Genomic DNA, 10,775 nt, shown 5'->3' on the forward strand with positions numbered 1-10,775 from the left:
ACCCAGCAGCTGCTCATCACATCTGTAGCCTATGGAAAAGTTTAGAAAAAAAGTTTTCTCTCTGTCGGTAACGCCGGTAACATTATTCCTCTTCTTTTATCGACGTCCGTTTATTTTTCCTCTCTCTCCTCCTCTCAAAAAAGCTAGGGGAAAAGGCTAATCCAAATATGCAAACTCAGCGTTCAACTGCATGCTTTCCCCCACTTTTCCAAAAGTTTTCTCTCCTCGTCCTCCGTCCGTCAGTCATGATCCACCTCCGTTTATTGTGAACTTTTATTCCCCGTGTTCTCCTCCAGAAATGAATAGGCCAGTTGTATGGCGACCAGTAAAACCAGCATAAAAACACAACGGGTAACGGTGGTTTGACTCAAATTCGTTCTTTGTGTGAAAAACATTGGACAACAGAATCAAACTGACAAACCCTTAACTGAACCCAGCTCCTTCCCTCCTCTCTCTCCTGTATGTCTACCCACCACGACATCTGAAACCATTCCTTAGCGCCCCCCACTCCCTCCACCCCGGTCTGTTTCTCATTTTCTCTCCTCTTCTGAGACTGAAATTTGCTAAGTCAAGACGTTGAGGATTTCTGCTCAGTTTTTTTCTCTTTCTTTTTTTCAGTCCCTGGCCTGAACCCCATTCATCAGCTTTAACAACAGCTATATAGCCTACTTCTACCAGCAATACAATAATTTAGTTTACTGGAACAGGAGTTGCAATGCAAAAAATGTCAAACAGGCTAGCCTACTATGCTGCTAACCAGACGGGGGTGGGGGAGTGTGTATATGTGTGGCAGTGGCCTACACTGGTAGACTTTACATATGCCTAGCCTAAAGTTATACATGTCATGGAAATGTTTTGCTATAGTAGTTGCATTACATGTAGCCTAATATGTAGTTACATAAGATAAGGATATAGCCTATAGTTAGAAAAATAGTTATACATTAAATTATACTGTAGGCCTATGAAAGCTGTAGTGGCCTTGTGGTTAAAGGGATATATTTCACTTTCAAAAAATCATTTGGACATTTCATCGTCTACTCAGTCTTATGTGAACACCCCAGACAGTTTTTAAGTTGCTCGATTCACTCAAGGCTACCTACTTAGATAGAATTATACTTGTAGTAGCAGGTACTGGCTGGATAGTTAGTTATGCAGGATATGTTGTTAAATATAAAATATGTAGGTATGACTGTTATTGTAGTCAGGATGCATGATGACTGACAGTGACAGTTGGTAGTTAGGTAATGGTTGTATGACAAACTAGTCAGGTTGTGGTAGTCAGGACTCAGGACAGGTTGTACAACTGTAAGTAACTTATCAAGCCTTCACATTAAACACTCAGCATTGACACTTTCAATAGTTTGTAAAAAAAAATATATAAAAATAAAGTTTTATTTGGTAAAATTGTAATGCAAGTGAAAAATCTTATATAGGCTTAAAAGAATCATGAATACAGTTCATCATATAGCCTACAGTTAATAGAGAGAGACAGGTGTACTGTAGGTAGACAGAGAGACAGACGGATATCTATGTGTCAGCCAGTGTGCTCAGCGATGTTCTACTCCTCAGACTGTAGCGAGGCTGGATGATGATGATGATAATGATGAAGGTGATGATGGCGGTCATGTGCATATAAAGAGAAAAATGTGTTCAGTGACAGTTGATAAGGATGTTACAGTAAATATGTCCCTAATCCAAGATAAATGTCAATCAATCAGCAACAGGTTTTATACATAGTCCTAATCAAAGATGCGTACAATCAACCTACCACTGCTATTATGTTTACGTACAGTCCTAATTTAAGATACAATCAAATGCTATAGTTTATGGGCCTTATCTTGCATGCCTCCTTACCCTGTATCCCTAAACTAATTAGCCATAATTTACTTTTTTTAAATAGTTCAACTAGCTGATCGACTCATCATGTAGTGAGCTTGTAGATTGTACTCTATTTTAACAATTTTAAAATGTTTTTCAAAAAGCGCATAAAACAGGGCCCTGTATTCCTAATCCTAAACACCACAATCACTGCCGTTTATTTATTCCTAATCCAAGATATAGTCTATCACTGCCATTAGTTCCAATTTAACCTGGCTAGAATCTATCACTGCCAGCATATTTATATTTTCTAAACTACAATCAAAGATTATCTAAACACTGTAAATGTCGCCTTGCAACTTGGATAAAGGAGTGACAGACATTGTTGTGCTCCAGACACTGTTAGCCTCAACGCTTCAAACCATAGAGTGCGAAAAATATGGACGAAGGGAGCGTGACATCACACCTTGGTTTCTCTACAGAGTAGTACAGAGTCAGACCAATTTGCGATAAATGTCTTGAGAGTGCAAAAAGTGTGCTACTGGTGTGAAGGGGAGCGAGGGGTGGCTCTTCATACAGTAGAACCCAATCACAAGGTAGTTGTCTTTATCAAAAAATATTAATGGGCACATAATAAAAACACATACCATGCTGTGTGAAAGAATCTGTGTGAAACGAGTGATTGCAAACAAAGTCTTCATGAAATGTGTAAAGTTGGGTCAAGTCACACACACACACAGAGAGAGAGAGAGAGGCGAATATTTCTTATAACTGTCATGGGTGCTCCCCCCACCCAAACGCTGCTTCGGGGAGAAAAACAAATGTGTTTCCATTTTCTTCATGGGTGCTCAAGCACCGACACACCCACATAGTCATCGGCACGCACATGCACACACTCACACACACACACACACACACACACACACACACACACACACACACACACACACACACACACTACCTTTTTATCCACCAGGACATTGTAAACCACAGATGATGATGAGGAGGGGAGGATGTAGGAGGCAGAAGTGCGACGGCCACGTCTCCCAGGACTCTTATGGGTAAACATTAGCATTGCGTCTTCGTCTCTTTCCTTCTCCGTTCTTCTTGATCTCTCCTCAGTTGTCTGCATCTCTCCTCTGATCTTATCCTCTCCTCTCTGATATTAGAAGGGGGAGGGGGGGGGGGGGTGAGTGAGTGAGCTGAATTTTACAGAGACAAACTGTACAGACAGTATTTATTAACAGTCATTGTACAAGTATTGTTGATTTGAGTTTAGAGTGGTCACTAAAATGAATAATAAATAAATCAATAATATCTATATCAGTGGTTCTCAAACTGGGGTCCGGGCCAGGGGTGCTTGAGGGAGTTCCAGGGGGTAGCCAGCAAAATGATAGTTAGGAACCAAATGGACCCTTATGAGACTGTAACTCTGAGAGTTCCATTTGTACACTCTCAGAGTTAAAATAACACGGGTTTTTACAATACAGTATAAATTGGGGTCCCAGAAATAGAAATGCTGTTAACTGAGCGTCCGTAGCCTAATGCATGTCAAACCGGGGGTCCTTGAAATGATAATCACTGCCAAAGCCATACAAATGGGGGTGCGCAGGTTGATAAATGACAATTTGGGGGTCCTTGACATGAAAAAGGTTTGAGAACCAATGATCTATTCTATATAACATTATTATTGTTCAAATTACAGGGCCACTGTGTAACTAATTAAATAACAGTCTTACACATATGTTCATAGGTTTGGTATTTATAATGCCCCCCCCCCCCCCCCATCCAGGCATTGGACTGAGGCACTGGACTGAGGTAAAAGGGGAAAAAACGAACTAGGACAACGTGTTGAGTCATTCACAAGAAGAGAAGGAGGGAGTGTTCGTTTTGTTTGTTTGTTGCACGACAACACAGCAAAGGCAGGTTTGCTCGTCCTTACTGTGTTACACCACAGGGTCCTTAAAGACAGACCCCGAGTGACCTATAGCTGGGTAATTTGTCCACACACACACACACACACACACACACACACACACACACACACACACACACACACACACACACACACACACACACACACACACACACTTTACCCGTTTCTCTACCGGGACACTGTAGATCACAGGTGAGGAAGAGGAGGGTATGATACTGGCAGATCGACGACCCCGTCGCCCAGGACTCACAGCGGCATTTCTGGTTAATATTAGCATCCCGTCTTCGTCTCGTTCCTTCTCCCTCGTTTCTGACCTCTCCTCTGTCGTCTGTCCTCCTTTCCTCTCCTCTCCTCTCTGGTAATAGAGGGGGGAAGAGGTGAGCGAGTTGAATTTTCGATAGACAAACAACTGTCTGTACTACGGAGACAGACAGCACTAACTGCCGGAGTCACCACACACACACACACACACACACACACCTTACCCGTTTGTCCACCGGGACACTGTAGACCACAGGTGAGGAAGAGGAGGATAGGACGCAGGAGGAGCGACGACCCCGTCTCCCAGGACTCACGGCGGCATTACGGGTACTCCGACTATGCAGCGTGGAATTGTGGGTAGTGTTGTCATGCACCAGAGTACTGGATGTAATGTCAGGACAGAGCAGTGTGTTTTCCGACGTGTTGACAGTACTGCTTAACATACCTGACACACACACACACACACACACACGGTGAGTCGGTACAGTAATAATAGTTGCATGAGGTGAGACAGGTAGGCTACTACTTGTTGCAAGATAAGTGAGTTGGGTACAACAACTGTATGAGAGGCGAGACAGGTACTAACTGCAAGACCACGTATTGGCAGGTGATAGAGGTACTAACCACTGTGAGAGAGTTGAGACTGGTCAATTGAGCTGTCTGCAGTAATCATGGATAGATTGTACGCCATTAGCTCCCCCGTTCTTCTCAAAATCCTCTCTCCTCCTCTCCTTTCCGCCCCCTTTCTCTGGGTCTGAGATAAAGAGAAGAGTATTATGCAACATCTCTTACACATATAATAGGGAAGTCCTTCCGTGGGCATGGCAAGTTGCACAGTGAACTTGAGATCTTTAACCTCCCCAAATCTTCCCACTTCCGCATTCCCATCACTGCATGTCTGTATGCAGATCACAGATGGATAAATACCAACCAACGATTGTGTTGAGAGGAGTACGCTTTGTGTCCGTTTGATAAATGGGGGCCATTAAATGGTGGTGTGGTGCACTGTGGTCATTGCTATACTAGTGATTGTCAAGTCACTGAAGACAAAACCCTTACTGATAAATTCTCTTCTCCTCCTCTGTCCTCCACCGCTTCTCTCCCTTCTCTTGATGCAGACAGACTTCGTCTCTCTAGAGAGGGTCAAACACACAGAGAGACAGAAAATTTGTCAGAATTGTATTTGGGTTAAAATAATTTGTCATATCAGACCGATTCATCAGGTTTGGATGGATGGATGGATGGATGTATAGATGGATGGATGGAACTAGATGGATAGATGGAGGCATACCAGCCTGTTTCAGAGATAGCTGCAGGCTGCTGTGAGTCTGTCTTAGTTGACTCAGCAGTTCCAGACTCTCCTGCACCGGGTCTCTGTAGCGAACAAACGCATAGACCAAAGCCAACACACTCACACACACTATGGACTTTCTCAGCATGCACACATACACACTCACTGATTCCTAAAAGGACAGAGAGAGAGAGAAAGACCATGTTAAAACGTTTCATTTGAAAACCATCCTTCCAATGAAAACTGGATAGAGATAAAAGTCCACACGTATTAATAGGCATGGGTGCGCACTGCCCACATGTTTTATGAAGTCACTGGCCATGACAGGAATGTAATAATAATTAAACTGACCATGTGTTGATGTGATGGTCTGTCTGAGTCCAGCACCTTCTGGTAGATTAGCCTCTCTAGATAAATATTCATACAGACCAAGACTAATAACACAAACCTGTACACACACACACACACACACACACACACACACACACACACACACACACACACACACACACACACACACACACACACACAATTATTGATGCTTCACATTCTCTCCACCTTTCCTCTAGTCTCCATCCCATATAAGTCACACACACTACCTGGCCCTGGCCGTGCGTGCAGTTGCGGTGAGCAGGAACGACAGACAGAGGGCAGCAGCATTGAACAGAACCGATGACAGACTGTGAGTTTCTGTCAATAGGAAGTTGTGGAGAAAGGACATCCTGTTAAACAGCTCTGACATCATCACATGCTGTTCCCTGCTTGAATCAGTCATCTGGGAAAAAACTGAACGAACATCTAGTAGACAGGGGAGGTAAAAGGGAGGGAGGAGTGACGGAAAAGAGAGAAAGAAACAGAACAGAGATTTAATGTGGAGAGGGGGAAAAAATACAGTCTGCAAATATCTTGAAGACTGTATAGCTGCGCGTGCACGCGTGTGTCTACCTTCTGTAGACTGAACCAGTGTGTGCTTGAGTTCTTGTCCATTTCTCAGTATGTCTTCCTGGGCCAGTAGGGTGGCACTCTGGGCTTCAACAATGTCCTCGGCCATCTGTCTTGTTGACTCCAGCTGTTCAGCGACCCCTGCAGAGCTCTCCGATAATCTGAAACACGCATGGAAATTTAAGAGCCTTTAGATAAATCTGGTGCAATACACCCCGATACAATACATTGGTTGTTCACTGTTGCTGTCAAATAAACAACATTTAATTTAAAAAATTAATTAAAAGTTGAGCTGACTGTTTAACATCAAATTAAAACAGTTTTGGCCAGGCGGTTTATTGTTTAAGGACCTTCACTTCATAGATTAGTTTTATGCATCATCTGACAATAGAAACTCTAGCTTTTCTGAAGGAGATTGAAGACTGGAGATTTCAAAGTCACACTTTGAAAGGATGTCTGAATATACTGTATGTTTTTGGGGTTGTTTTGCTATATCTGAAAAACAAATACATCGAACAGAGAATTAAGTGCTTGACTCCAAATGAACATCATCTGAGATCTGACAGAATTCAGTACAAGGTCTCTGTGTGCATGTGTCCTCAGTGTTCATTTATTTTATATACAATCTCAGAGTAAAATAAATAAAACGGACGATTTTGAGTGTGTATATGTGACATATCGTATACATGTGTTTACCTGTGCATAGTAAGGTGTGCTCTGTGCTGCCAGGCCTCAGACTGGAGGAAGTGACACATGGAGTGTGTGTGCGTGAAGAACTCAGTGTAAGCATTAAATGCCACCACATCCATTTTTCCAGTACAGCTGCTGACTTCTGCCCCCTCGGGGCATGGTGGAAAGGGTCGGCCTGACCTGAGAGACAGACAGACATGTCATGAGGAAATATTAATTGCCAATTGCAGAGAGACCATGTTAATCAACTTGCTGCTTACTGCTACCATTACTACTACTATTCTCTCTAGGTCATCCTCAAGACGAGTCATCCATCGTCGCCTCCAGTTATCCGTTCGTCAGTACTTTGTGCTCCTGCATCTTTCTCTTTGTACATCCGTGTGAGCAGTGCCTGTGTGTTGGTTCCCACGGCACCAATTTGGTGCTAATAATAAAGTACGCTTTTTAAATGAGTGTGGAGAGAATGTCTGGAAATTTTGATTTGGCAGAGTTGTAATGTTTTTTGCTCTATATTTAGCCAGGGGTCATCCTTGGCACACTCTGACTCTTCTGTTCAGGAGCTCATGTGCTTAATCCACGTGGTCGGAGAGCAGGCTGATGTCGTCTGCATAGCCCAGGTCTGTCAGGACTACTGTGGGGTGTCGTCTCTACACCTCCTTGGTGTTATAGTGAAGTCAAGATCCTGCTCTCGTCCACTAATAGCCTTCCTGAGTTCATAGTCCAGGACTATGATGAAGAGGAAGGGGGCAAGGTAGCCGCAATTTACAACACTAGATTTTTTTTTTAATATGTTGAATTTAGAGTTGCAACACCAACCATTGACAGCCAAAAGAAAGCTTTGCAGATAGAAAGAGGATAATCCAAGCTTTCCGTACAGCTGCAATGTTGGTAAATTCAACGTTGTTTCATACAATCAGATAGGACTTTTCGGTTTGGATATATGCATTGTAATGTATTGCAAATTTGCAATTGTAGATTAAACATATTTAAAAAATCTAATCTAGTGTTGCAAATTGCTCACTATTTACAACAACGAGCATTACAGTAGTACTAGTTGTAGTTGAGTGGAAACTATAATGAGGAAGTCTGTATGCACGTCACTCTCTGCAAATAATGTCCACTAGAGGGTGATGTGGCTTAACTATGCACAATTAGGGGCCTTATAATAAAGACACAATATATAAAATGTTTCTTCACATTCCAGTCATTTAATTCTGTCACTCCTTTCAAACAGTAGAATAGGTGCACAAAGATCAGATCATGACCTAGACCATGTAACGTTACAACTGAACTAAGCATTAATGGTGTGTGTGTGTGTGTGTGTGTGTGTGTGTGTGTGTGTGTGTGTGTGTGTGTTACCGCTGTAGATGACAGTGCGCAAACTTCAGAGCTATTCTACTCTGTTGATCAGCTGTGAGCTCTTGGCATCGTGAGTTGATATCTTCCAGCGCCTTGGTCCAACAGTCTCCGTATTTTGGCTGAGCAGCTAAACTCCACACCCTCTCCAGCTGCAGTTTGCCTTCATGCATAGAACGATCAGACTCCAAACAGCTCACGGCGACTAGAAACCAGTTTAGAGCGAGCAGGTAGAACACACCGACGATCATCATTGTGTTTCTAATCTAACACACACACACACACACACACACACACACACACACACACACACACACACACACGGAGAAACTCGTTAATCTTAAAAGCCTTTCAGAATGTATAATAGCTGTTAATAATTGCAGGCAAAAGTCACATAAATAATAATCAAACCAACATTTGCCTGTATCATGGTGTGAGACAAGTTATTTTGAGGAGACCAAGAAAGAGCACACACCTGATACTATCTGTGTGTCATCAAGGTCAAGTAGATTTTCGGTCTGTTGATACTCTATGGTTGTGGAGCAGAGTGGGTTTGTCGGGGTCAGGGCCAGGTCACGCGAAGGGTGCGCTTGGTTTGAAGTTTTCTATGGCCCAGGTGGGTGGCGGGGGGCAATTTTTGGACAATAGGCCTGCTGACATTTCGTCATTTTCAGGGGCAAGGGCGGACTTTGGTGTTGTCCATGCCATGATGGCATTGAAGGTCATGGTCTTTTGAAAGAATAATTAAATGTAAGGGTTAAGGATGATTTTATCTGCAGTAAACAAATTGTGGTATTTACTGGATTGGTTAAAGATGGGGACTCGTGGGAGTTAATCATTTAGAATAAAAAAAAGACTCTGGTGTCTACATGACAAGATAGACACTGGTGTCTACATGTTGACAAGAAAGAGACAGGAATACAGTCACTTGCATTGTGGGATGGTGCATTAAGGCCACTTCAAAACCCACCTCTTCAAAATTGCCTTCCCTAGCTAACCCTTTTCACTGTCTTTTAATGTTCTTTAGCTTTAGTGTTATTTTTCCTTTTTCTATTAAAGTCGTTTTTTATTTGTTGTTACCTCTGTAAAGCCCCCCCATGTAAAGCGTCTTTGGGTACTCAGAAAAGCGCTATATAAGTTTGAGATATTATTATTATTATTACTTCACTGTAGGCAATGCCATTCTTTTGAGTGGCACAAGGCCAAACTGAGGGGCAACAACGGCTGTAACCGCATGGCCTTCGAGAGTTCGTGGCCTCCTCCTGAAATGTCTGCCCTGATTGGCATGGGTGAATATTAAATGCAGATGGTTCATTCCTACTATTCAGTGCCATTCAGCCTAGTAACTTTTACAAAACAAAATGTTACTTTTTTTTACAGGATTTTGTATTATTTTCTGAAAGAGGTGTTCAGCTTTCAGAAAAACATCCATCTTCCTGCATGTATCCATTGACACTGTAACAGGGGGGACAAATGCAAATGGAAAATGCAAATTTAACTGAATACTAGGAATGAGTCTGACCCATAATAACACAGAATTTACACAACAGTAGGCTACACACATTTGAACATGACCCACTGTTATTTATTAGGCCTACTCAAAGAAAATGTCATATCTTTCATCTCCAATGTACAGCACAGTGCATGTTGTCACTATATAGTCTACAAGCAGCTGTAATTCCAGGGATGTACTGTACACAGATAGACACTAGAACACTAGCCTGCTCTTTTGCCCTCTGGACAGCAATGTGGCCTTTTGAAAGTTCGTTTTTTGTACAGTTTGTTCATTTTATTTTTGTATAGTATGTGGCCCATGGTGACATTGATCAATTTTGGATTAAAAGCTTCTAATTGACTAAATTATTTATTGCCCAAAATCTCTCAAAATGTCTGTGAACGCCACTAATCTTGAGGCTGGCTGATGATGTGTTCACCAAAGCTTTCCAATCGAAAGGAAAACTAACACACTGTGACCTGACCCCACACACACACACGCACGCACGCACGCACGCACGCACGCACGCACGCACGCACGCACACACACACACACACACACACACACACACACACACACACACACACACACACACACACACAGTGACAGACGAGACGACAGACCTCTCTGTGTCCAACGGTCCTAGCCTGGGTACTGCGAGGCTGTACAATCTTTGACCTTGGTCCTATATGTGTCCTATATATGTCCTATAGTGTGAAAACACTGTTAAGAAAATGTAGTTACAGGTTAGTCATGCAATGTTTTATACAGTATTTGTATTAAAGGAATTTAGGCTGTTTCAGTGGTTTTGTATTTTGTAAGTCTATGTGATGTTTGATGTGACACTACACTACTGGTATAGCCTATATGTATAGCCTATATGTTTATGTTGCAGGACCAGATTGGAGTGTTTAATTAGTAATTTACAAGTATGTGTTTATCCAGGGTTAAAGTTAAAGCTATGTTGCGAGTTTGTGATTCATTTT

At 42.4% G+C, this 10,775-nt stretch overlaps 1 protein-coding gene across 1 annotated transcript in view; it reads right to left on the minus strand.

Annotated features, from left to right (window-relative positions):
* fgd1 (FYVE, RhoGEF and PH domain containing 1) overlaps positions 1 to 418 on the minus strand; it is a 32,217-nt gene extending 31,799 nt beyond the window's left edge. The window contains exon 1 of the mRNA XM_080764008.1: positions 1 to 418. This exon is cut by the window's left edge and continues 571 nt beyond it. The gene's annotated coding sequence lies outside the window, so the exon portion shown is untranslated.
* Between the last annotated feature and the right edge of the window lie 10,357 nt (positions 419 to 10,775).

Source organism: Protomyctophum bolini, assembly GCF_963924005.1.
Source record: "Protomyctophum bolini genome assembly, chromosome: 5".
NCBI lineage: Eukaryota > Metazoa > Chordata > Actinopteri > Myctophiformes > Myctophidae > Protomyctophum > Protomyctophum bolini.